Source organism: Protopterus annectens, chromosome 10.part0 (assembly GCF_019279795.1).
Source record: "Protopterus annectens isolate FY-2018-M chromosome 10.part0, PAN1.0, whole genome shotgun sequence".
NCBI classification, from domain to species: Eukaryota; Metazoa; Chordata; order Ceratodontiformes; family Protopteridae; genus Protopterus; species Protopterus annectens.
In genome coordinates, this window is record NC_056744.1 from 1,335,497,604 (window position 1) to 1,335,523,366 (window position 25,763).

Here is a 25,763-nt window from a genome sequence, read left to right on the forward strand (position 1 = left end):
ATGCAAAGAGTTCATTTTGGCAAATTCAGCTTGACAAAAAATCCTCATTGCTCACTATGTTCAGTACTTAGTTTGGCAGGTACAGATTTTTGAGAATGCCATTTGAGATAGATTCCGCAAGTGAAGTCTTCCAATGTGCCATGGAGCACATTTTTTCTGAGTATCCTCGTGCTATTATAGTATACAACATACTAGTAGGAGGTCATGATGAAGAAGAACATGACAGAAACCTCAGAAAAGTTCTAGAAAAGGCATGTCAAGTGAATCTAAAGCTCAGTCCACACAAATTTAAATTCAGGCTACAAGAAGTTATTTATGTTGGTCATTTATTTACTAGCACAGGGTTATGACCAGACCCTTCAAAACAAACAACCATTCTCAAGATGCCAGCTCCAGACAATGTTCAAGCCCTGCAACATTTTATTGGCATAGTCAACTACATAGGCAAGGTCATTCCAGACTTGAGCCAACTTTCAGCATAACTCAGGGAGCTGACACGTAAAGATGTATCCTGGTCCTGGTTAGAGCAACACCAAAGAACATATGATGTCCTGAAACACAGAATTGCTAGTCCATCTACTCTGAGATACTATGATGTTCACAAACCAGTTACACTTTGCTGTGATGCTTCAAAATTTGGTCTTGGTGCAGTCATTCTACAAGAGGATCAGCCTGTTGCCTGTTTATTGAGAACTCTTACCCAACCTGAGATGCAGTACGCTCAACTGGAGAAAGAGCTTTTGGCAATTGTGTTTGCATGTTTGAAGTTCCATGATTATGTTTATAGTAGATCCATCCAGATCAAAATGGACCACCGACCATTAGTAACTAATCTGAGAAAAACCTATGCATTCAGCTCCAGCCGGACTGCAACACATGATGCTGAGATTGCAAACATACAGTTTCAATCTTGTCTACAAGAAAGGCAAACTTCTTTGTCTTGTTGATACATTTTACAGATCACCCAGAAACACCACAGAACAGCATGAGAATGAGAATCTTGAGTTTGAATTCATGGAAGTGAGAAGTTTTCCTTCCACGTGTCTTGATGAGCTACGATATCACACAACCACAAATCCATTTTACAGAGTCTCAACCACTTTATCAATCATGGATGGCCGTCAAAGCAATCTAGTTTGCCTCAAGAATTCCAACCTTATTTTCCATACATTGATGAGATTTTGTCTGACAAAGGTATCATTATGAAAGTCCGAAAGTAATTGTTCCAAAGTCCTTGCAATCAAAGTACATTACTATCTTGCACTGTGGTCACCTAGGTATCGAACGTACCAAAAAAAGGGTGAGAGGACTTGTATTGTGGGCTTCTATGTCACAAGACATTGAGAGAGCACTTTTATCTTGTTCCATGTGTAATAGTACAAAGCCACATCAACAGAAGGAACCACTTCAGTTTAACCAGATTATAGAGCTACTTTGGTTGACAGTAGCCAGAAAGACCTTCGAGTAGAATGGTCAGCATTATTTGGTTTTAGTAGATTCTTACTCCAATTGATTTGAGATTGACCTACTTCCTAACCTAGCATCCAGTATTGGGATTACTAAGATGAAGCATCATTTTGCTGTTCATGGTAGTCCACACAAAGTTATTTCTGACAAGAGCACAATGTTTATAAGCCAACAGTTCAAAAGATTTGCTGAAGAATGGGACTTCACTCATGTCACAAGTAGTCCAAAGTACCCTCAGTCAAATGGTTTGGCAGAATGCGCAGTCCAAAGTGCAAAGCAAATACTAGAGAAGGCAAAACAAAATAATTGTGATATTTCCCTGAATCTCTTGAATCTTAGAAATGTTCCTAATGATAAACATCTTGGCTTACCTGCTCAGAGACTTCTGTCAAGACAAACCAGAACCACATTACAAATCAGTAGTCAATTTTTGGTTCCATGTGTCAAAAACAACAGATCAGTAAAGGCCAATCTGATTTAGAAGCACTTAACCTAGAAGGCCTACTATGATAAGACCAGCAAACCGCACAATCCATTACGAGAAGGAAAAGTGGTAAAGATACAAATGTCCAAAGGTTATGATCAGACTGGTGTCATGAATAATATTGGTCCAGAGCTGAGATCATACACTGTTGAATCAGTATGAGCAACTTTTAGGAGGAATCGGAAACATTTGAGACTGGTGTCTGATCCTATACCACAGCAGATAGCCTGTGAAAAAGACTCTTCATCTCAGAGTGAGTTGTCCAGTGTTCCAATTCCTGACAAAGTCCCAGAGGACATTCATGTTCCGAAGACAAGTCCAGAAGTTCCTGATACGAGTTGTGCACCACACACTGTCCCTCTTGCTAAATTTGGTCCCAACTGTTATGTTACAAGATATGGACAAATCTCCAAATCCTGTAGTAGATATGAAGCAACTTGGACATGAACATTGTGTTTTGTTTCCAATGTATTTAGTAATGCATGCCTAACTCTATTGTTTTGTATAAAGAGCAATCTTTTTAAGAGGGAGGATGTAGATCAATTTGTGTGTATATACCTTTAAGAAACTATCCAAGGGCTTGCACAAGTGTATAAATACTGAGCATGTGCAAGCCTGACTGCCATTTTGTAGTTAGCTATTGAGGTGTAAGCATGTATGTATATAAGCACTGTTTGTTAACTAGTTCATTCGTATTTAATGATGCTATCCATCCTGATGTGTTTGCATGTATTAAAACATCTGAACAAAACCCTAAGTCTTCTTGCTATATGTATTAGAAATGAACAAGTGACAGAACCCATGTGCTTAAACCAAAACAAACACGTTTAGAATAACAGACACAATAAGCCTTCAACCAGCAATTCCCAGCTTAGAAAGGTGTAAGCTATCCTCTCCTGCCACAAGAGTTTAGACCACAAATCTTCATAATGTAAAATAACTGGTTTAGAACTCAGCAAAGACCTTTACAACAACATGCCCAATAAGCTTCCAACCAGCAATTTCCACCTCAGAAGAACAGATGCTACCCTCTCCTCCCATAAGTGTGCAGACCACAAACATTCTTAATGTAAAATATCTGGCCTGAAGCCCAAGCACTTAAACTGGAACTGAGACACTTTTAGAATAACAGACACAATAGGCCTTCAACCAGCAATTCCCAGCTTAGAAGGATGTACGCTATCACTCCTGCCACACGAGTGTAGACTACAAACCTTCTTAATATAAAGCAACTGGTCTGAAGCCCAAACAAAAACTAAGAGACTTAGAATAACAATTACATTTTAATCAGGCTACTAACAAGCAGTAATAAATGCAGCAGAATAAATACAATTGAACACTTAAGAATAATCAGCAAAAGCAAAAGCAAAATAAAGTAATAAAGTAGGAAGAAACACAAATACAGAAAAAGCATCTAAATAAAGTGCAATCTTTTAAGTTAAATGGAAAGGGAAGAAACAGAAGATAGTTCAAGGTTAACAAAACTAAGTGGTTGAGCCTTCCCAACTGATCTCTCAGTATTCAGTAGAATTGTCTGATGAGATAGGACTGGGAGCAATGCCAAAATCTGATTTATGATTGGAGCGGGCAACTCAAAAGCCACCAATTGGGCAGGTGAGAAAAATAAAATGCAGGCAAAGATCAACAATATTCAAGCAGGGTACAGCAAGCAAGCCAAACAAGCACTCCAGCTAAATAGAGATGTCTCCAAATATTTCTGGCTAAATGAGGGATGCTATTTCTCAGCTCCTCATAGTAATTAACTGGTGTTATTCCATGTTTGCAAAGGATTTCTTTGTTAACTTTTCTAAATGACCCTAGCCAAGGCCTCTTAAAACACCAGGTGAACAGAAAACTTAAAAGCAAATATAATGCAAAAGAAAAATTAAAAAATTAGGGCTGTGTTGTGTTGACATGCATTTATGCTTTCACTTTTATCATGTTGTACTTCTTGTAAGGTATAAGCTGGGATCCCTATTAGAACACCATCCCTACACATTCATACCTCCAATTCTTTCATCTACATTTCCAGGCAAGATGGATTAGCTAGGCAGGAAGGTGTCAGGGACAGAGTGTGCAGGTAGGTTTGAGTAGCAGATTGGAATTTCAAGTCCTCCAATCCGTGTTTAAATCCATTCCAATATGTAAAGGGCTGAATGTATAGCATTCCAAACTGTGTGTCAAGATTTTGTAATGTTCTGCAATTTAAAATTTTGAGAACATGAGGTGAGCAGTGTGTTTCTATGTTATTTTATACCTACCTCCTTCATACTTGCTTTTTTTCCAGGTGATGAACAGCAGACTCATAATCCTGCCCTGTGCACCTAGCAGGTGCATAAACTGGAAGAGCAGCAGAGGCAGAGAGGTATGTTGAATACTTTGATTTTGTAAACAAAAGAGATGCGATTATTGTTACAGGCTTGTATTTTTGTCATTACCATGCATACTACATATAGTGCAGCAATACCCATCATGCATCTGTAAGGTAAGTGTAATAGTCAGACAATACCTGTGACTACAAGTATGAATTACCTATAAATATATTTATGTATCATTTAACATCAAGACATGCTTGCTGAAGATAAGTTTTGACGTGTAGTCCACAAGCTAGATGACAGTTATTTATGTGTAATTGTCACAGTGCTTTTGATTGGGCTGTCTCACATAAAAGTTAATAGTGCTTTGCCTACTGTTTTTAATGTGTTGGGATACTTGTACGTGTGGTTATGGTTCTCAGTAACTGGTCTGTTGTGCATAGCCTGACTGTTCATATAATTAATGGATTCATCCAGTTCAACATAAGTATTGCATCTGCCTAGAACACCTTTGATGGTTTTGTTAAAACATACTTGTATGCTGTGCTTAGGGATACTTGCATACAAAGGCATTCCTGTTCAACATTTCAAACGTTTTGCTACATAATCAGCAAGCAGCATCATGCTGTTTTTGTTTTGTAGGCTAGTGATTGCTAATAAAGGTATGTAGGCCACTGATGCATTTGTAGATAGACAAGACTGTTCTTACAGCATATACCATATTTTAATGGAACACATGCTATCACTGTGTTTATGATTGCATATTATTACTAGTGCGTTGTGTTGTATTCCAAAAAAAACTAATGTTGGGTCAGCCAAGGACATGTTGACTTGCTCATCTTTTTTGCATATGTCTTTTATCTTTCCTAATGGATTGGCATTTCACTATATCTTCATTATATCAATATGTTAATTGTTGGCTGTTCATATGACTCATTACATGTACAGACACCTGGAATGCAGTTGACATTCACAAACATAAATGTGCAGGGCACACATACAGGATAGGAAACATGGAACTAGTGATATTCTCTCAGACAGTCAGCTGGCCAATTTACTGAAGCATACATCACAAGTGTTAAACAGTGTAAGTCACACTACTAGTGTTACATTGCCATTTTCACAGTGTTGTTTTGCAAGGTAGGCTCGTGAGTGCTGCATGACACAGTAGTTATGGCATGCTTCTTTTCAAATGTCAGGATATGTAAGTGCTGGCTTTGTGTATGCTTGCCATGCTTAATGATGCTGATAAATAAGTGTTCAGGTAACACCAGGATTTACATTGATAAACTGTGTTATGCTTGCCATGGCATGGCTTGACGTAAGTTGCTCTTGTTCTGGGATGGATACAGTAGCCCTGGCATGTTTCATTATTGCAAACATCCATAAGTATAGATAATAGGACATAGGGAATGTGTTGTGTGCATGAGGAGATATCTGCTAGCAGCAAATATTTTATTTATTTATTTATTTGCAGTTGGTTTACCAGGATAGTCCATTGGGTCATTTGAACCCGTTTTCAATGGAGTCCTGGGGAGAAAAGCTCCAATAACATGTTCAATATACTTGTCCTACATAACAATTTTAGATCATTTCATCTCAGAATGAGTTTTAATGTCACCTGCAATGTATGCTGATGTACCTTTATTGTCAAATGCAGAGATCACACGTTGATAGAACGTTACTTAATGTCTGTTAGACTACAGATGTGCACATCATTTTCAGTTTAATCTCAGCTATGATTTTCACAGGAATGTGTGATCTATTAGACGTTTGGTTTTTATTGCTATTTTCTTGACTAATGGCATACATCACACAGATAACTATGGCCATAGCGTATTTAAGTTTTCTGCCTGTTCAGTATGTCACAGTGGGTATGCTATGTAGTCTTGTAGCAGCAGGTAATCATATGTACTTTCTGTCTTGTGCTATGATTCACTTTGACAGAGCATAGGATTCCTTGACGCTCATCCAGCAGATGTCAGAGACAAATGCATGACAGACTACTTCCAGAGTTCTCCAATGCCAATGACGACCATGACAGAGATGAGGTTGATAACAAGCAAGCTGGATCTGCATGTGCCATCATCTCTGCTGCATCCCAGAGGAGACAACAACACCAGACACCCCAACAAGAGTATAATCGGTAACAGATCCAGGAGGTGGTGACTGATGTCTTTCTAACACAGATGAGGGACATGATGGGGTATTTCTTCTAAGATATGGCACAGGCTATGCAGGATTCCTTCAGGGAAACAGCCTGGGAGATCATTTGTAATGTCCATTCCCATCAGGGCAGTCGCTCAGCACATTCAGTTGGAGTTGCACAGCAAGGGGAGGAACAGGAATCTCTGGCAACTCTGATGCAGCCAACGTTGTGTGGAGATAGGCCAGTGAGTTCCCATATGAAAGAGCAATGGATGACACAGGATGAAACTGAAGAGAATGTGGCACAGGAAATGCTTTGGAACTTTCTATAGAATGTCCACAGAAAATGGAGAACAAAGAATGTGTCCTCAGTTTAGAAAAAAATGATCTAAGAGAAGAGTTGCTTGATTTAATAGAGATGGGCAGACATAGTAAGATCAATGAAAGAAATAGACTGCAGAAAGTCAATAAAACTCAAAAAGTTAGCAGTTTGATAAAACAACTGAATACAGTAGCTAGGATTGTCCATACAGATTCATGCAATATAACAGATGCAAACAGGATATACTACTGTGCAGCTAAATTAATAAAGTCTTACCACAAAAACACAGGCTAATAAGGGGAAAGAAGGGAGAAATTGAATGCCATCATGGAAGCATCGAATAGAGAAAACTGTAATGGAATTAAGACAAGAAGTGTCACTGTTAGAAGAGTATAAAAGAGGGAGAACTGATCAACAAAAATAGAAAGATAGACTTGATAAAAGCAATGTGCAGTATCAGAACAGATCGGGATTTATTGTGCACTATCATAAATAATAAACTAAAAATATCAGCACAGGCAGAAAAACTTAGAAGATATGCAGATAAGCATAAAGGAAGCAACCGAAAAACACAAAATGAAATTGAAAAATACACACCAAACAGCCAGTACTTCACCAGTATATTCCTTTATTGTTCCAACGATCTGGTACCTCGGCAATTCACCTTCAAGGATCACAATTCACTTCATCATGGCAATAAAATTATATACCATTTGAATAGAAACAATTAATCAATTAATCAAAGTTTCAGTTCAATAAAGGAAATAAACTAATTTAAAATGACCTCTAGAAAAACTTCAAAAATCCATTAATATAATGTATGTGCATGCATATATATATATATATATATATATATATATATATATATATATATATATATATATATACATATATATGTATATATGCATATATATTTTAAATGCATGTTTTGTATTTATTTTTTATTTTCACAAATGTGTTTATAATATATAAATTCATACAATGACACTATGGTCAAAATAACAAATATGGTTAAATACCCAATTTCTGATTTAAACCATTTGGCTTTAGTGTGTTAAATTTTAATATCATCCTAGTTTCTAATTCTAACAATTTACTGACTAAATTATCTCCCCTTTGAATAAAAGGTTTCCCCAATATGCTAAATCTTAAACTGTCATACCGACCACCATGTATATCAATGAAATGTTTGGCAACTGGACTAAATTGATTCAAGTTCCTTATATCCTTCAAGTGCTCCAATATTCTGACTCTTATCATCCTCTTAGTTTGTCCTATATACCAAATGTTAGTGCAAGAACAACCCAATATATACACAACATTAGTTGATCTACAATTAAAAAAATGCCTAGGAATATGATTTACCTTATTAATTAACTTCACATTAATCACCCTATCACACACACTGCAAGATCTACGTGCAAAAGTGCCCACTTTAGTAGAAATAGGTTTCTCCTGATTTAATAGATTGTTATTTAGTAATTCTTTTAGATTTTTTCCTCTCTTATAGGAAAAAATTATATTATTTGGAAATAGTTGACCTATTGATTCATCATCACTTATTAGATACCAGAATTTTTTGACCAGTGATACAAATTTACTAGAGAAAGCTGTATATTTAGTTACAAAAAATATTTTCTCTACATCTTTTTTCATTCTCACTGGATGTTGGACATTTGCCCCCAACCTTGTTTGTGTGGAACTTCTTCCAACTACATTATCCCAACATTTTAATAAGTGATTATTATTATACCCTCTATCTAATAATCTAAGAAAAACTTTTTTTAATTCATTTTCTACTTCATCATCTATGCTGGTATGATCATGAATTCTTTTAAACTCCCCATGTGGTAATGCATTTATCAAATGTGGGGAATGCAAGCTAGTTGCATACAAAAACATGTTCACAGATGTGTGTTTTCTAAAAGGTCTAAATTCTATTTTATTCTCTCTTTCAAATAAAATCACATCAAGAAAATTAATTTCATTTCTATTGGCCTCATAAGAAAACAAAAGATTTTGTTCATTATTATTTAGCATCTAAAAAAAATCAAAAAATTCAAACATGTCCCCTTTACAGATGAAAATTAAATCATCAATAAAACGTTTGTGCAAAACCACATTACGTTTGAAAAAATCAGTTGAATAAATAAACTTTTTTTCAAATGAATCCATGTAAATCACAGCATATGATGGTGCATAAGCTGCACCCATTGCAGTGCCTTTCACTTGTAAAAAATATTCTTTGTTAAACAAAAAATAACTATGGGTCAGACAAAATTCCAATAAGCTAATTAGAAAACTGGTTCTAGGCCCATCACCTAACATGTTGAATATCGACTCAAGTCCCCATTTAGTATCAATGTTAGTATATAGAGACTTTACGTCAATCGTAACCCAATAATAATCATTATTCCAACTAATTTTTGACATCTCATTAATAAGTTCTTGTGTGTTGGAAATATGAGCTGCTACTCTATTCAAATATGCTTTCAATTGAAAATCCAAAAAGATGTTCACATTTTCCAAAAAGGAGCCTACCCCTGACACAATAGGCCTCCCAGGAGGTTCCATTATATCCTTATGGATTTTAGGCAACGCATATAGAACGGGTGTAGTGGATTTTTTAATATACATTTCATTAACATCAGCCTGTGTAAAAAACCCTAATCGTTTGCCCTTTTCCAATAGAAATAACAATTCTTCATTATATGTTTTTATAGGGTCACTTTCCAACTTCCTATATTCTTCACAATTCAACAATAGTTTAATAACCATCTTGCAATAATCTTTTTTCTCCATAATGACCCAATTTCCACCTTTATCAGCACATTTGAAAATGTACTCATTTTTAAGCTTCTTCAAATTTTTTAGGGCCAACCATTCCTCCCTGTTCAAATTAAACTGCTTTTTTTCTTTACAAAATTCCTTAAAGGACATCTCTATTTCCCTGAGGAGGATTTTTTGAAAAATAGAAATTGCAGGCACTGAAATATGTGGTGTGAACTTGTTGTTAATGTTCTTAAATTGAGGCATCACTAGTTTACCATAACCAGTTAAGAAATTAACATTTGCATTCGTTTGTTCATCAACAGATGTAACAGCACTAACATTTGGTTCATCACATTCATAATTATAAATAGATAAATTCATCAGGCTCTCATCAAATTCAGAATCACTGGAAGATTCACTATAACCTTCATTCGGAACTGAATCCTGTTCCACAATCCTTCCAAAGTATACTTTAAGCAATAGTTTCCTAACAAAAACTTTTACTTTAAAATAAATATCAGCAAGGGAAGGAAAAATAGTAGGAACAAATTTACTCCCTTTATGTAAAACCTTTAACATTTCATTGTCCAAAGTTAAGCTAGATAGATTAATACAGTCTAATGATTGCACATTGTCAATCGCTCTATCAGACACAGTCACTGTTGTCAAACCTTCATTTGTAGCGATTTCACCCCTTCCTTCCATTTCTTCCATTTCTTCCCTTGTTTGAATCGCCACTTTGAAAATCTGCGCCCATGGATGTAGAATTTGAAATTCCATCAGATGTTTCCCTGTCTGAAACTCGATTAGCAGCTACAGTCCTGGCAAAGGAAACATTTTTTACTGTATTGCATTCCGTAGAGGAAGCGGAAGAAGCAGACAAGCCTCTTCATTTACTGCTACAACTCCTGACCCTTGACCTACTATGCATAGGTTCACGTTGCCAAGTGAACAAAACACCTGTTTCATAGTCTTTGAGACCGTGAACAAGTTTTTTCGTTTTCATTTGCACAATCTCAGTCTCTAATTTGTTGATTTTCTCATTAATATTAATGATTTGAGTTCTGTAGCTGGACTCAGCCACCAGCTCATCTTGTAACAATAAGATCTCATTTTTTTAATTTTTCATGAGATCTGTGATTACGTTTAACCAAGATATGAAGCCAACTGGTAGTACACAAAAGTGAAACTTGCTTCCATTCATCAAGTAAGTCAGACTCATCATCAATAAAAGGTGCCGCCGGCAATTTGTCTATACGTAGACCACGGGGAGTAATATTTAAACTAATGTACTTCTCCAGCAACTGAGTGTCAAAATAAAGAGCAATTTCTTTAGCCATTAGTCTATTTAGCTGAGCAAAACGCCCAGCAGCATCATTATCAACCCCCAAATTCCAGGGATCCATATTAGTATATTTCTTATCACGTTCAGTAACCATATCTGAAAACAGCATAGCATCAGTTGAGTGGCTCTGTTCAGAACTTTCATTACAAACCGACATGAATAAAAAAGAAAAAGGTCTCAAAACTGGTGAAAGTATGGCTTGTGCGAAATGAAAACAACCGAAAAACACAAAAATGAAATTGAAAAATACACACCAAACAGCCAGTACTTCACCAGTATATTCCTTTATTGTTCCAACGATCTGGTACCTCGGCAATTCGCCTTCAAGGATCACAATTCACTTCATCATGGCAATAAAATTATATACCATTTGAATAGAAACAATTAATCAATTAATCAATTAAAGTTTCAGTTCAATAAAGGAAAGAAACTAATTTAAAATGACCTCTAGAAAAACTTCAAAAATCCATTAATATAATTTATGTGCATATATACATATATATATATATATATATATATATATATATATATATATATATATATATATATATATACACATATATATGTATATATGCATATATATTTTAAATGCATGTTTTGTATTTATTTTTTATTTATTTTTTTTTTTTTTATTTATTTTTAATTTTTTATGCACACATATTAACCAAATGAATAAATATAAACAAACTGAACTATGTTTTATATAAATATGTCATATATAAATATAGCATAAAGGAAGACCTGCGGTGGTGCAGCAGTTAGTGTTGTTACCTCACAGCAAGAGGTTTTCTGGTTCGATTCTCATTGGAGCACCTTCTGTGTGGGGTCTGCATGTCTTCCCCGTGGTCGAGTGATGTCTAAAGACTTGCAGGTAGGTGTGTGTGTGTGAATGGGTGTGCCTTCTTTGAAGGTTGGGTGTTGGGCTGGTACCTCGGCACCATAAAAATCCACTGTCAATCATTAGCAGACCAGAGTTCTGCTGTGGTGACCCCTAACTGGGAAAAAGCTAAAATACATTAGTAGATAAATATAAAGGAAAAGTACAAAATAAGTAATTTATTGATGACCCAAAGAAGTTTTATGGAGAATTGGGAAGTAAGGCAAAAGGAATTGAAACACCACCAAAAAACAAAGAAATAGATACATTTTGATGAAGTATCTATGAAAATTCTGTGGAACATAACACAGATGCTAAATGGATAGAAGAAGTAAAAGAAAGAATAAGAAACTCAAATATACAGGATATGAAATAAGATGAAGTAACAGCCAGAGAGACTGAAACAAAGTTAAGAAAAGCTCCTAATTAAAAAAACACAGGTCCAGATGCAATACTTAACTTCTGGCTAAAATTAACATCTTTACGTGAATATTTAGCCATAAGTAAGAAGTATTTACATGTGCACCCTGAACAGACACCAATCTGGTTAACAACAGGAAAAATAATACTCCTACTTAAGAGTGAACCTGTAAGTTATCCTAAAAACTATAGACCAATGCCTTCCAATGACATAAGCTATACACTGGAACTGATGCTGACAGAGTTTATAGTTATTTATCAGAAAACTCAATCATGGCAACAGAAAAATAGGGTAATAAAAAAGTTATATGGAGAAAGAATCATTTGTTATTAAACAAAGTCATAATGGAGAACTTTAAAAAGGGGAAAAATCTAAGTAAGGCATGGATGTACTACAAAAAAAGCATCTGACAGTATTCCACATTCATGGATAAAAGAGTGCTTAAAATGTATAAGATACACCTTATACTGATCGATTACATTACAGCGACCATGAAGCAGTGGCAAACCAGTTTGCAGTTAAACCATGATAAAGGACAAGTTATTATTCCTAGGATAAAAATCAAAGGGGGATATTCCAGGGTGACTCTTTTTCACTGCTGATCTTTTATTTTGCCCTTAACCCATTAAGCTGTCTACTTAACAGGCTAGTTAATGGCTACAGTTTGGATCCCAGAAAACAACAAAGTGTAAAGACTTCTCATCTTCTTTTTGTAGATAATTTGTAGATAATTTAAAACTGTACATTCCATCAGATGAGGAACTGAAAGCACAACTTCAAGTGGTCAAAACTTTTTCAGATGATATAAGAATGTCATTTGGTCTTGAAAAGCTGGAAAAGGAAAAGGAAAACCACAGCACCATGAAAACATTAGTTTGGGACAAGAATGTGATATAAAAGAACTGGAGCAAGAGGGGGTGTGTAAATACTTGGGAAATGATGAAGGACCAACAATATAACAAACAAATGTGAATAAAACTCAGTAAGGAATATTTTAGAAGACTAAAATTAATAATGAAAACAGAGTTAACATTTAGGAACAAAGTTCAAGCCATGAACCAATTTGCTCTTCCTGTCCTAACTTGCAGTTTTGGAATGATTGACTAGGCCCCAACAAGTGCTGGATAGGTTAGACAGGAAAACAAGAAGGATGCGTCATGCTCATCAAATGATTTATAAAAATCAGTGCATACCAAGATTATATATTCCCCATTCTGAAGGAGGTACGGGCCTTCTCGAAATTGGTTGCATGTATAGATCTGCAATCGTCCGACTGCATACATATCTGCTGACCTTATAAGACCCAAAGGTAGTGAATGTTTTGAAACATGAGGAGAATAAGTCTAAGATGACTTCCCTGCTTAGTTTAGCAGAAGCATCAAGTGGTAATGGAAATCAAAGAAAAAGTAGGAAAAAATCAGGCAACAACTGAATGTGACAAAAACAAAAGAAATAATATAAGGTGAAGGATCAGCTGAGAAGGCAAGAAATGTGGAAAATGCATGAATATACTTATACGTATAGAAAAACTCTTGGAACAACTCAGTTGATCAGGATCAAATGCAAGAATGGTTAAGGAGAGGTGAATTTAAACCAAAAGATGAAAGGCTAAGACTGGTGGCCCAAGATAGTAGACTATATACACATTAGTTTACAAAGGCTACTGAACATGTGGTAGAAACAGACAAATGTAGGCTTGGTAAAACAGAATTGGAAACAGTTGCACATCTTGTTGCTGGGTGTGCTATATTAATGGCAGAAGGACTGTATTCTGAAAGGCATAAAAATATGGAAAGACTGATGCATTGGGGGTTGTGCAAACATTATAATACTGAGGTAGCCGAAAAACACTGGAAACATGAGCCACAATGCATTATAGAAAATTAAGAAGTTTGTGTCACATGGGAATCATCCATTACCAACAGCTCAAATAACAGATGTGAGAAAACCAGATATAATAGTCCATGAAAAGAAGGCAAAAGTAGCATTAATCATTGAAATTGCTATACCCAGTGACTACAGTGTCTTACGTACAGAAAGAAAATACCAGGATTTGTAGGTAGAAATTAGGGCAATGCAGGCGAAGGATACCCAGGCAGATCCAATAGAAGTGGGAGCAATGGGTCTTATAAAAAAAATTTACAATCATGCTTAGATATGTTACCGATACATGTAACTCCATATGAATTGCAGAAGGAGTCATTATTTAATCATGCATTGACTTAGGAATAGGGTCCATTCCCATCACGGTATTAGAAACCCAAAAGACTTGGAGAAATTAAAAAAGGGAACACACAGTAAGTATTGTCTGCATGATCTACTTGAGTAATGCTGCCACATTGTTGCTGTTTGCCATATCAGTGAGTGGACTGCATATGCAGACTAGTGCATGCATAGCATTGCGCTGCCATACTTATGTGATACACAGCTAAACGTACACTGCAGATATCATGTGACATTTAGCTTTAAGTTTTAACAGGTGCATGACACACATTACCACATTAGACTTTCATTCAGCTTTCAGCTGTCCATGAGTTTCAGCAGTTAACATGCTATTACTAATGCAACAATTCCACTGTATACTTGTGGTACTGATAGCATCTCACAAACAACATGTTGTCCATTTTCCACAAATACCACATTGGTATGGGTATGATTTGTGGATTGCCATTTCATGTATGTTCAACAGAAGGACATTGCCTTTTCCCTGTGTTTTGGGTGACACTCGTCATGCTGTCATACTGGCATACTGGCATTGTGTGCACCATGTAATGGGAATGATGATGCCATGTTGTGTCATATGGATGTATCAGATACATATAGGCAGTCCTCCTTTACTGAATGCATAGACCACCAATGTAACATTCATGTATACACATCAGTAATGATAGTTTATTCAGTTACAGTACAGTATGCCTTCTTTGGCCATATGTTATCCACATAAATTCACATATTTAGGCACATGGTATACATATGCAATGTTTTATTTACATGTCTCTGCACATATTCCAATCAACAGAGGAACACTGTTGTACCTTGTAACTGTGAGCAGTCACTGATTTCATGTTAATGTGATATAATGTTGCTTACAGGACTGTCCTTTGCTCAGTCATAACCAGGGCCAGTGACATACAACTGCAGGTGTTTCTTCCACATTACATTGGCATGACAATATATATGTGTATGTGATACTAAATATTAGCCTGCTTACTTCTGTCTGCTACTGTTATATGATTGTACAATACTGTGTGTGATTTCTAGATGCCAATTTCTTTTGACGTCAGCATTCCAGTCTGCCTATGTGATAAACATTAGCCATTCATTTCAATGTAGTTTGGGTTGACTTCAACACCACCCTATATAGTGTGCACAGGCATTTGCAATGTATCACCTCACATATTATTATCCTGCTTTATGATTTGCCTACTGAGCTTTGATGCCTTGTCATCCTTGATGTGGGGCCATGTTGTTCACCTCCCTTCCATCTTAGTTATATATGTAAGTAACATAATATGTTAGCTATGTTATATACATTGCTCACACATGCATGATGTGAGTTCAGCTTTGTTGGAATTTTTATCCATTTTTAGGTAATTGTTTTGTTACAAGGTCTACTTGTCACAATTGTATGTCCATTATACAGATGCAGCACATGTGCACTCAAGTTGATGGCTACTGCTTGCAGTACATCCTTGTTGTATTATACTTGTTTGTCACATATTTCTTATAGGATATATAACATTAATCATAGAACTGTGACCATATATTATTACTATTATTACATCATTGGTTTGTGTACAAGTATTGACATTGACATTGCTTTCAAATAATTTCCTCTTAGGCCAATGAAACTCATACATATAGGCCTACACCTGTGTGTTGCCTTTGACATGGCACATGTGTGTGTCATATGCATTATATTCATGTCTGTTTGAGTTATGCACACCTACTTGTGTAGGTAGCAGCCAGTTTGCCGATTTGCTACAGTACTTCTGTTTGGCACTGTGCCTGGTTGTTTGCCTTTCATTTTCACAGACATGCTCACAGGCTCTGTTCTGTCCTCTGCTGGTATCTGTGATGTTGCTTGGTTGATACTTGTACTGTTAATCAGCTACTTTGATATTGGATTATTTATCAAATGTGTACTGTGATCCCTATTTATTACCCTAAAATGCACAACTGCCATCAGTCATACACATCCAGCTATGATTGCCACACAGTTTGCAACATGTCATAATGTAATACTGCATAGGTCCATATGTATGTCTAGTTTTCACTGTGGCTGGTATACATCCCCAACCTGTTTGTCAGCTTTCCATTGCCCAAGTTATGAGGTGTGCCATCTCTATAACCTGCCACTCCTTCCACTCCTTACTCTTTATTTCTGACCTTTGTCTGTTATGTCTTGTGATATTTGTTATATGGGTATACTTGCTGTCAGGGCCTTCTCCTCCTGTTTCCATGTCTTTACCTTTCTTACTATTTTTTTAAATGGGGCTATTCCCACCAACAAAGGGAAAAAAAACTACCTATGTCCCTCTGGGTGTCTCTCAGATTTTCCTATTCCAGCATACCTCTTGTGTGTCCCCCTACTTTGCCCATGCCCCACATCTGCTTTTCTATCTCCCTATTTCCTTGGGTCTGTGCAATACCTGTGCTCCCCACACATCCTGCACCCATTGTTAGCTACTGCTTGATGTGACAATGTGGCTGTGATTACCCTTTGCCTTTATTTATTTTTATAGGAAATTTTATGGATTCTGTCAGAATCTGTAAGTGAGAGCAAGTATATTTCATCAGTAATTGACTTACAGATATTTCCTGTAGTTATCTTTAGGCATACTGGAGAGATTTTGTTGTAGGTATGTATTTATGAATGTCAGGCAGCTTAGATTGTGATACATTTCCATAACTTTGATAATGTACAACACACTTTCTAAGATGGTTTTTATGACTTATGAAGTAGCTGTGACTGACATACAGTGCACCTTTGCTAATGAGAAACTCTGCTATGCACCAAGATATTCTAAGTTTACTGAGGCATATTTACATATGACATGCTTATCCGCAACTTTTGCACTGATATTGGCAGAATGTATCGGGTTCTGTGAACATTACATAATCCATCCCTATATTATAAGAATTATTTTGTTTCATTTTTAATTTTTTAGTATTTTAGATTGGCTAATCATCAAGTGACAAATGTTTTTTTTTTCTGACAAGACTTTCCCATATCTGCAAGTATAACTCTGAGATGCATAAAAATTAGATGGCCACTACTAGACAGGCTGATTTAGCACTTTGCTTATAAGAAGCTGTTTCTGAGCCATTTGTTGCATGAGTAATACATTTCATAATTAAATAATAAATTAGGAAAGCATTAATGCAGAGCATATTAGATGCCTGTTAAAAGTCTAAGTACTATATCTGCATTCTTTGGGAATAAGAATTATAAAAGACAGAAGAGTCAGAATGCATACTAAATCTAAGGATGTTATGTCTTCAAGTATTCTCTCTGTCCTGAGCTACAGTAATCTTGGTGGTTGTAAATGTAAATATGCAGGCTAAGGTTTAACAGTCCATCATTTTTTGCAGTGAAGAATGGGAGAAGCTTCTTATGAAACATGCTTTAAAATATAATACTGGGAACTGAACTTTGTTTAAATCAAGCTTAATTGCTCAAAGTGTTGCTACATACAGGATTAGTTCTCTTATCTCTGTCAGGATGCTGTACTTATTCAATTTCATTCTGGTATAATTTCTAAACAATTCAATTAAATGAAACTAACAAAAATAAATAAATAATTTGTTAAACCTACCTAGCCCTACCCTTTTTAAAGAAATGTTTGAGAAGAAAGAGAGAGAAATGAACAAGTTTTGTAAAAAGGATTTTTTAGTAAAAGTCCTGTTTTATGGATCTTTTTGGGGAACGTTACAATTGTTTTGTTAAACCCTTGCCAATGTGTTTAAAAATACAAAATTGATGAGCAAAATCTGTATCGATTACTTTGGTAGACCAGTATATGGAGATTATGGGCTCTATGTGATACACAGGCAGGCAACGTTGATTTTTTTTTTTTTTTTGGTACAAGGCAATGAACTTTTTTGTAGTAACATCATGCATAGGAAGTAAATGTCAAGTGGAACAAAAAAAAACTTAAAAAGTATATACATTAATATAAAATATAGCTTTAATAATTTGTTTTTTTACTGCGGATATACATTAATATAAAATATAGCTTTAATAATTTAACTTTTAAGCAGGTAAATTTGTGTTGACAATTAAGAGTTCACAAAAATTAATTATATGCATAAAACTTATTAAAGATTAAATCATGAAAATTAAATCATTTCAGCTTTTTCATTTTCTATAGTATTTACATGGCATAGTTAAATGACAGTTATCATTTTAAGGAGATCATATAATATCGATTTTATGACAACTTAAAAAAGATAATGTGACATAATTTTGGATTTTTAGACTTTACTATCACTCCTATAGGATGCACAATTCTTGTGATGTTCTCCATGTTGTCTTCTCTTCTGTAATATCATCAACCTTTAACATTTAGTATACTTCAGTATAAGTATCATTGTTTTTACAAGTTAGAAAAAAATAGAAACAAACATGGAAACAATTTGTGTCAGTGTCAGTTGTCATAGCCATTAGTGGATTATCTCTTCTCACAAATCAGTTTGAATTAATCTCAGAATCCCTTGATTTGATATGATAAAACATGATTTAATGACTTTGAGTTACTTCATACATCCAGCAGGTTCTAATTCTGAGTATATTTTATTCCATATGCAAGTCAAAATGTTACCAGGTAATTTGTTAAAAGTCGTAACAACTTTTTCGCAATAATACCGTTTCATTATTTTCCCATGAGAATGTTAGCCCATGTTCTAAACTGAAAATGAGCAGCTCTCAAATTCAGGAAGTTTAGGGGGCGTGGCCAAGGATGAACACAGGATAGCAGCAGATTTCTTCAGCTCCACCAATTTCATTACACTGACAGGAATTAATTACTTAAAAAAATATTTTTTGAAGTAATTTTCTTTCTAAATATGTTTGTTTTATATAGTTCTTGAACTATATCTAAAAAAGAAAGGAAATCTTAATAATATTCCTGTCAGAAATCACTTTGGAAATGTTCCTGTCAGTTTATCAGTCTGAAATGAGTTCCAGTAAGACAAATTCTCAAGACTCCAGCATCAAGAAAGAACTTCAGTCCCTGATAATTATAATCCAGCAACTTACTGCTAAGATGGATAAAATGGATACTAAAATAGACACCTTCATAGAAAAAAACTACAAAACAAATAGACTTGTTACATATAGACCTGCAACAACAGAAGATCCAGATGACAGGCATAGAAGAAGCTGTGAATGACATGGAAAATAGAATCCAAGAAGAGGAAATCAACATTGAGTTTCTGCTGAAACAAAATACACATTTACAAACAAAGCTGGATGACCTGGAAAATAGATCTAGGCGCAATAACATTAGGATTTTTGGACTGCCAGAAAATATTGAAGGTAACAATATTACTTCTTTTTTAACAACATGGCTCCCTAAAACTTTAGACTTACCAGAAGCATTCTCTTTTGGTATCGAAAGAGCACATAGATCTATAGCTAATACTAACTCTAACAAAAAATATCCTAGATCAGTTATATTTAGATTTTTATCATCTTTTGATAAAGAGATGGTTCTTAAATCTGCTTGGGCTAAAGCTCCTGTTAAGATTAATGAGACAACTGTATGTTTTGACAATGACTATTCTTCCATGGTAATAGCTAAAAGAAAAGTTTTTCTGCCACTAATAAGGGAGCTTAAAAAAGCACAGTTTAAAACAGACTTTCTGTTTCCTGCTAAGCTTAAAATCTTCCTTCCTGATGGTCCTAAAATTTTCGATGACTTAGACTCTGCTTTACTGTTTATCAAAAATAATAAGATTTTGGATAAAATAGAGGAAATGGAATGGGCTAGGCCTTCATTAAAGAGACTGGCAACTGAAACTTCGTGGAAGACTTCAGAGAAGAAGAAGAGACTAAAAAACAAATGATTTGTTCTATGTTTTTTTTTTTTTCTTTCTTTTTTTCTTCTTTCATCATTTTATTTCATTATTAATCTTTTTAAATATAGTTCCTGCATTTCCAGAAAGCCATGGATATTCTGAAAAAGATTTAATCAAACCCCGGGATTCATGAAGCTCGGCGCAAGGCCGGTGTAAGGCCTGCGCCGGCGGTGCAGTGAATAGGCGGCGTAGTAGCGCCATATGCATAGTAATGAGAGCGCGCCGCAACCACAGACACGTGCGTAGTGTACGTGAGCAAGCCCAAGTAGGATGCGTCCGGAGGCGTGGCTAAGCCGGCAGGCGATGAGCAACCTAATGTGCTGACTGCCACGGTCCGCCCATAATAGTAATGGCAGCAGCCAGGGCCCGTGCAGAATGAAACGCACGTAGAGTATGCAACATAGTACCCATCCCAACAAAACGGAGAAGCAAATACAACCCACGAAGCCCTAAGTGTACCCGTCCAAGGAACAAAGGATACGCGTAACACTGTGTTTGTCCCGCAATGCACCGTCAGTGGGCATACCCAGAGAAGGTGTACCGCAGCATGTCAGCGCGCCGCACTGACATAGGAGTAGCGACTAAGGTTACCACCTGTCCCACTTTGTGAGGGGCAGTCCCTCCATGGGCAGTTGTGTCCCGATAAAAAATATTAAAAACGGCAAATGTGCTAAGATTGTAGGACATAATGATATTCCGTATTTAATGTAATGGTTGCATGAAATGGTTATTTCCGTAACTGAAATACCTAAATGTCACAAGAAACAGAATAAGCAACCAAACTGCTACAACAATAAGCTTTTATTTAGGCAAACAAGTGAAGTTCTATGCTATATAGTGACCGTGGGTATGTGTCGGCCTGTAAAATCTGAGGTGAGTCCCGAAAATGTCCCACCTTGGCCACTGGAAAAGGTGGCAACCCCAGTAGCGACATGGGCATGGTCAACAGGGTTACCAGCTGTCCCACTTTGCTATGGACAGTCCCTCATTGGACAGTTGTGTCCCTTGAAACTCGAAAAATGGCAAATGACCTGAGATTTCCTGCCAAAAATATTCCGCAATATACCTGTAATAGTAGCATAAAACATATATTTTGTATATGAAACACATACACGGCATAAGAAACTGAATAAGGAACCCAAATGCTAACAGAATAAGCGTATATTATGGCAAACAAGTGAAGTTCTGTCAACTCCACTTGCTGTGGGTATGTGTTGTCCTGCAAAATCCAATGTTTCCACAAAAGATGTCCCACTATGGGCATTGGAAAAGGTGTCAACCATAATGGTCACAAGCAGTAGTGAGAGTACACAGCCGGGTAGCTGTGTCGACATAACAACAGGAAGGAACCAAGATACCCTAAACACAGGCAAACATGTGCATAGCAACATGTCCCACACCCAGCAATGTGTTTGTCGCATACACAGGACGGCGTTATGTCTAAGTGTAATATCCAGAAGCAGAACCCATGCATGCAGATGTAATACACAATAGCCCCATTGTAGCACGTAAGTCCCACCCATGTACGCCTGTGCACCCAAACCAGCTAGCATCCTTGTGCAGCTACACACCTACACACAATGGGCATACCTGAAATGTGGTAAGAAGTATTGTGTTAGGCAGTGCCACACGGGCAAATATGTACCCCACATGTCACCAACCCACCTCAGGTACAGATATGGAAATGGCTGCATGTGAATGTGTCTGCAGAATGTGTACATCCTGCATGTGGTATGTACCCGTCCAAACCATATAGGTTTGCACACGCCACAGTGCACATAACTGTACACATGTGGACAAGTTGGGTTGTTGAACAACCACATCGATGATTAGCTATGCAGAGAAGTCAAACACATATAGCGGAACATGTGCCTACCAAACAGGATGTCCTAACAGGGTGCCACAGGCACAGAAGGGGAAGGTGGGACATCACATGTGGAGAGTAGCGTTTCCAGATGGCCAAATACACACGGTCAAGGTAAAGGACGGAACAACATGCATATGGCCGGATGGATGTTGTTAGAAAAATATATATAGAAACACATATGAAGTGCCAGTTTAGAAGCAAAATACTATATAATGCATTGAATTGTACCGTACAATATGGCAGTAGAAATGATCATGCATGTAATTGGTGAAGCGTAGTTGCAGTGTGATCGAACTCTGACCCTGGCAGTAACCAGTACAGCAGGCCCATGTCTCTCAGCATTAATTATCTGCTGGGTTACAGAAAAATAAATGTATGTACATGCATAACATCCTCCCTTCCCCTGAGGAGGATGGCCTTGTGAGCTCTATCGAAGATAGAGTACAACTCCTTACCAGAGAGACAAAGGAACGTATCAAGAAATGAACTGACTATTGTATCAGAACAGTCCAGGGTCCTTGAAACACCCACAATCACAGAAGGACACTGTAATTGACCAGGCTGTGTTATTCTCATGGGAAAACATTTTAAAAGCATGATCGCAGTACCCACGTATGTATAGAACATTGCGGACCATAGTGATGGAAATGCCCTGTGACCGACCACGTCAGTAAGGTGGGAAAAGCTGATTGTAAACACTATATAAAGAAATTGCTTACTGTATAGAGTCAGACAAAACTCTCATACTTGGACTGTATATTATTTTGCCTACCTGTGTACACTACTAAAACGTCGTGAACCTGAGCTTCCTGTGTTATTGACTGTCACTTAGAAAAGCCTACTGATTTCTACAGTCTGGTTTTAACAACTTATTTGACATTGTGGTCTTTCTTAGCCGGAATTCCCTTGGTAAGCTACAGGTCAGAGTGCATGGGTGGTTAGACATCGCAGGAGAATTTGCCTAAATGGTTCTTCTTGAGTGAAAAGACCTCCGACTGAATTGTTGTGTGTAAAGAGGCTGTCCACTGTCTGATCTGTGGCTGAAAAGCGGAAAACTGGATCCCAAGAAGAAAACGTGCAGTCATAAACAGGAGGCTCAGGTAAGGAGGGTTTGCCTCTTTGTCTCTATTGTAGATCAGGGACCAGACTACATTGTGTTTCTGTTAACAGTTGTGATAGCAGGTCGAAGACCAATCCAAGTAGTTTTAAATCTGGACATAGATCAGGGGAACACAGAGTAGAGTAAATAGTCATTGTAGACACTACAGTGGATACAGGGAAGGAGATACCACGTGGTACGAGAGAAGGGTTACGTAACAGTCGTGTAGAGGATATGGGAGATTAGTGCACAAACAGATCATGTGATCCGCGTTTGACGGGTGACGTGAAGTATATGCAATTGCAGAGAGCACATAATGTGAGATATTCTGCAAAATGGGGTAATAAATATGACATTGATGGTATATTAGACAAAATATCATTACTGAAACATTGGAATCACTGAAAATGTGATGCAGATGTTCTAGGGTAACTACCTGTCCCACTTTGTGAGGGACAGTCCCTCTTTGGCCAGTTGTGTCCTGCAAACAAACTGAACAAATGGCAAATGTCCTGATATCTTAGGACAAAGATTTCTCCGATATCTTCTTAAATGGTAGCATAAAACAGTAATTTTGTATCTGAAACACCAAAATATCATAATAAACAGAATAAGCAACTCAAATGCTACAAGAATAGGTTGCTCTCCTGGCAAAAAGTGAATTGCTGTCCTTAGTACTGGCCGTGGGTATGTTTTGCCCTGCCAAATTACACATTCCTAACACTAATGTCCCACTTTCTGCATTCGAAAAGGTGGCAACCCTAAGATGTGCAGGCGAAAAACAGTGACAATTGGGTATCCGTCAAGCACATAGGTGGATTGAGGTAGTGAACCGAAGGGAACAGAACACTAGAAATGCGAAAGCATCATACGTACACAAAGAAGATAATAATACAGTAGTAGCGACAGACCCCCCCACCCCCCTACCACCTCCGATACCACATCCAGGATATGAAGCGGGAGGGCAGGCTAGTCCCCCCCCACGTTATCCTGTGGCAACAGAGGTATCACAACGGCCAAATGTAAGAGAAGCTATTGAAACCACATCCCGAACTCATAACATACCTAGGGACACTCAAGTAAGAAGACAGTCACTAGAACAGAGTGAGGATATCTGTCAATTAATTGAAGTACCGAACCCTCATGCAGGACAGGAAGGCCAGGACCCAACTCCTTTAGTGTATAGACCGTGGACACCAGAAGATATCTGTAAAGTCACAGAGGGAATTCCCCATCTACAAAGTAATCACTACTCACCATGCAATACCCCTGTATCTTCTGATAGAAAAGCAAAGGGGGAATGGCGGATGGTACAGGATTTACAAGCTGTAAATCATGTAATAATACCTAGGGTACCGATGGTGCCAGACCCACACACTATATTGAATGCTATGAACCCGCCACAGAAGTATCTTACCGTGGTACATATAAGCTATGCTTCCCTCTCAATACCTATACATCCAGATAGTCTGTATTGTTTTGCATGTACATTCAGGGTAACAGATACAGCCATACCCGGCTATCGCAGGGATACTGTGAAAGTACAACGATATTCGCACAGGAGATGGCTAGCAACATTCCGGTGTTTACTCCACCCGGGGCCAGTCAAGTTCTACTTTATGTGGATGATATTCTGCTTGCGGCCCATACCCAGCAGCAATGTAGGGAAGATACAATAGCATTATTGAAATATTCAGCAGAACAGGGACATAAATTAAGCAAGCATAAATTGCAACTACAGAGAATACAGGTCAAGTATAGCTTAGCGCCTCGGCATAATAGCCTTCAATGAGCACAAGTTGCAAACACACACCCACTACAATATATATCACAATTAATTCTGTTCGGAGAATTGTAATTTAGCTACTTTCTATTGTCTTCCCAAACTTCACAAAAATATGAATAACCCACCTGGCCATCCTATTGTTGCGGCCAGTAATTATTTTTGTCGAAATATGGGTATAGTTGTTCATAATTATTTGTCATCAAAAAAAACTAGAATCCTATGTTAGAGATTCTTTTGACTTTATTGATAAATTAAGTCATATTATTTGGACAGACAACATGTTTTGGGTTAGTGTAGATGTTGTTAGTCTCTACACTAACATTAATCATTCTGATGGTCTGCAGGCATTACTTTATTTTTTGGGGGATAATCCCACTACCCATTATATAATGGACTTAACTTCTTTTTGTCTTTCTAATAATTTTTTTAGTTTCAATCAAGTTATCTACCATCAATTAAAGGGTACTGCTATGGGGGCATCTTTTGCCCCCATGTATGCAAATCTTTTTATGGGTAAATTTGAATTGGAATATGTATATACTAATAAATTCTATAAAAATTATGTTTTGTGTTACTACCGCTACATAGACGATTTGATTTTTCTATGTAATGGTGGTAGTGAATATGTTTATGAGTTTTTCTCAGATCTTAATAATAACAGGTATAATTTGCGTTTTGATGGTTTACAGTTTGGTAGTGAAGTTCATTATTTAGATATGTTAACTGGAGTGGTAGGTGATCAGATTCACACTACGGTGTACCGTAAGTTTATGGATGG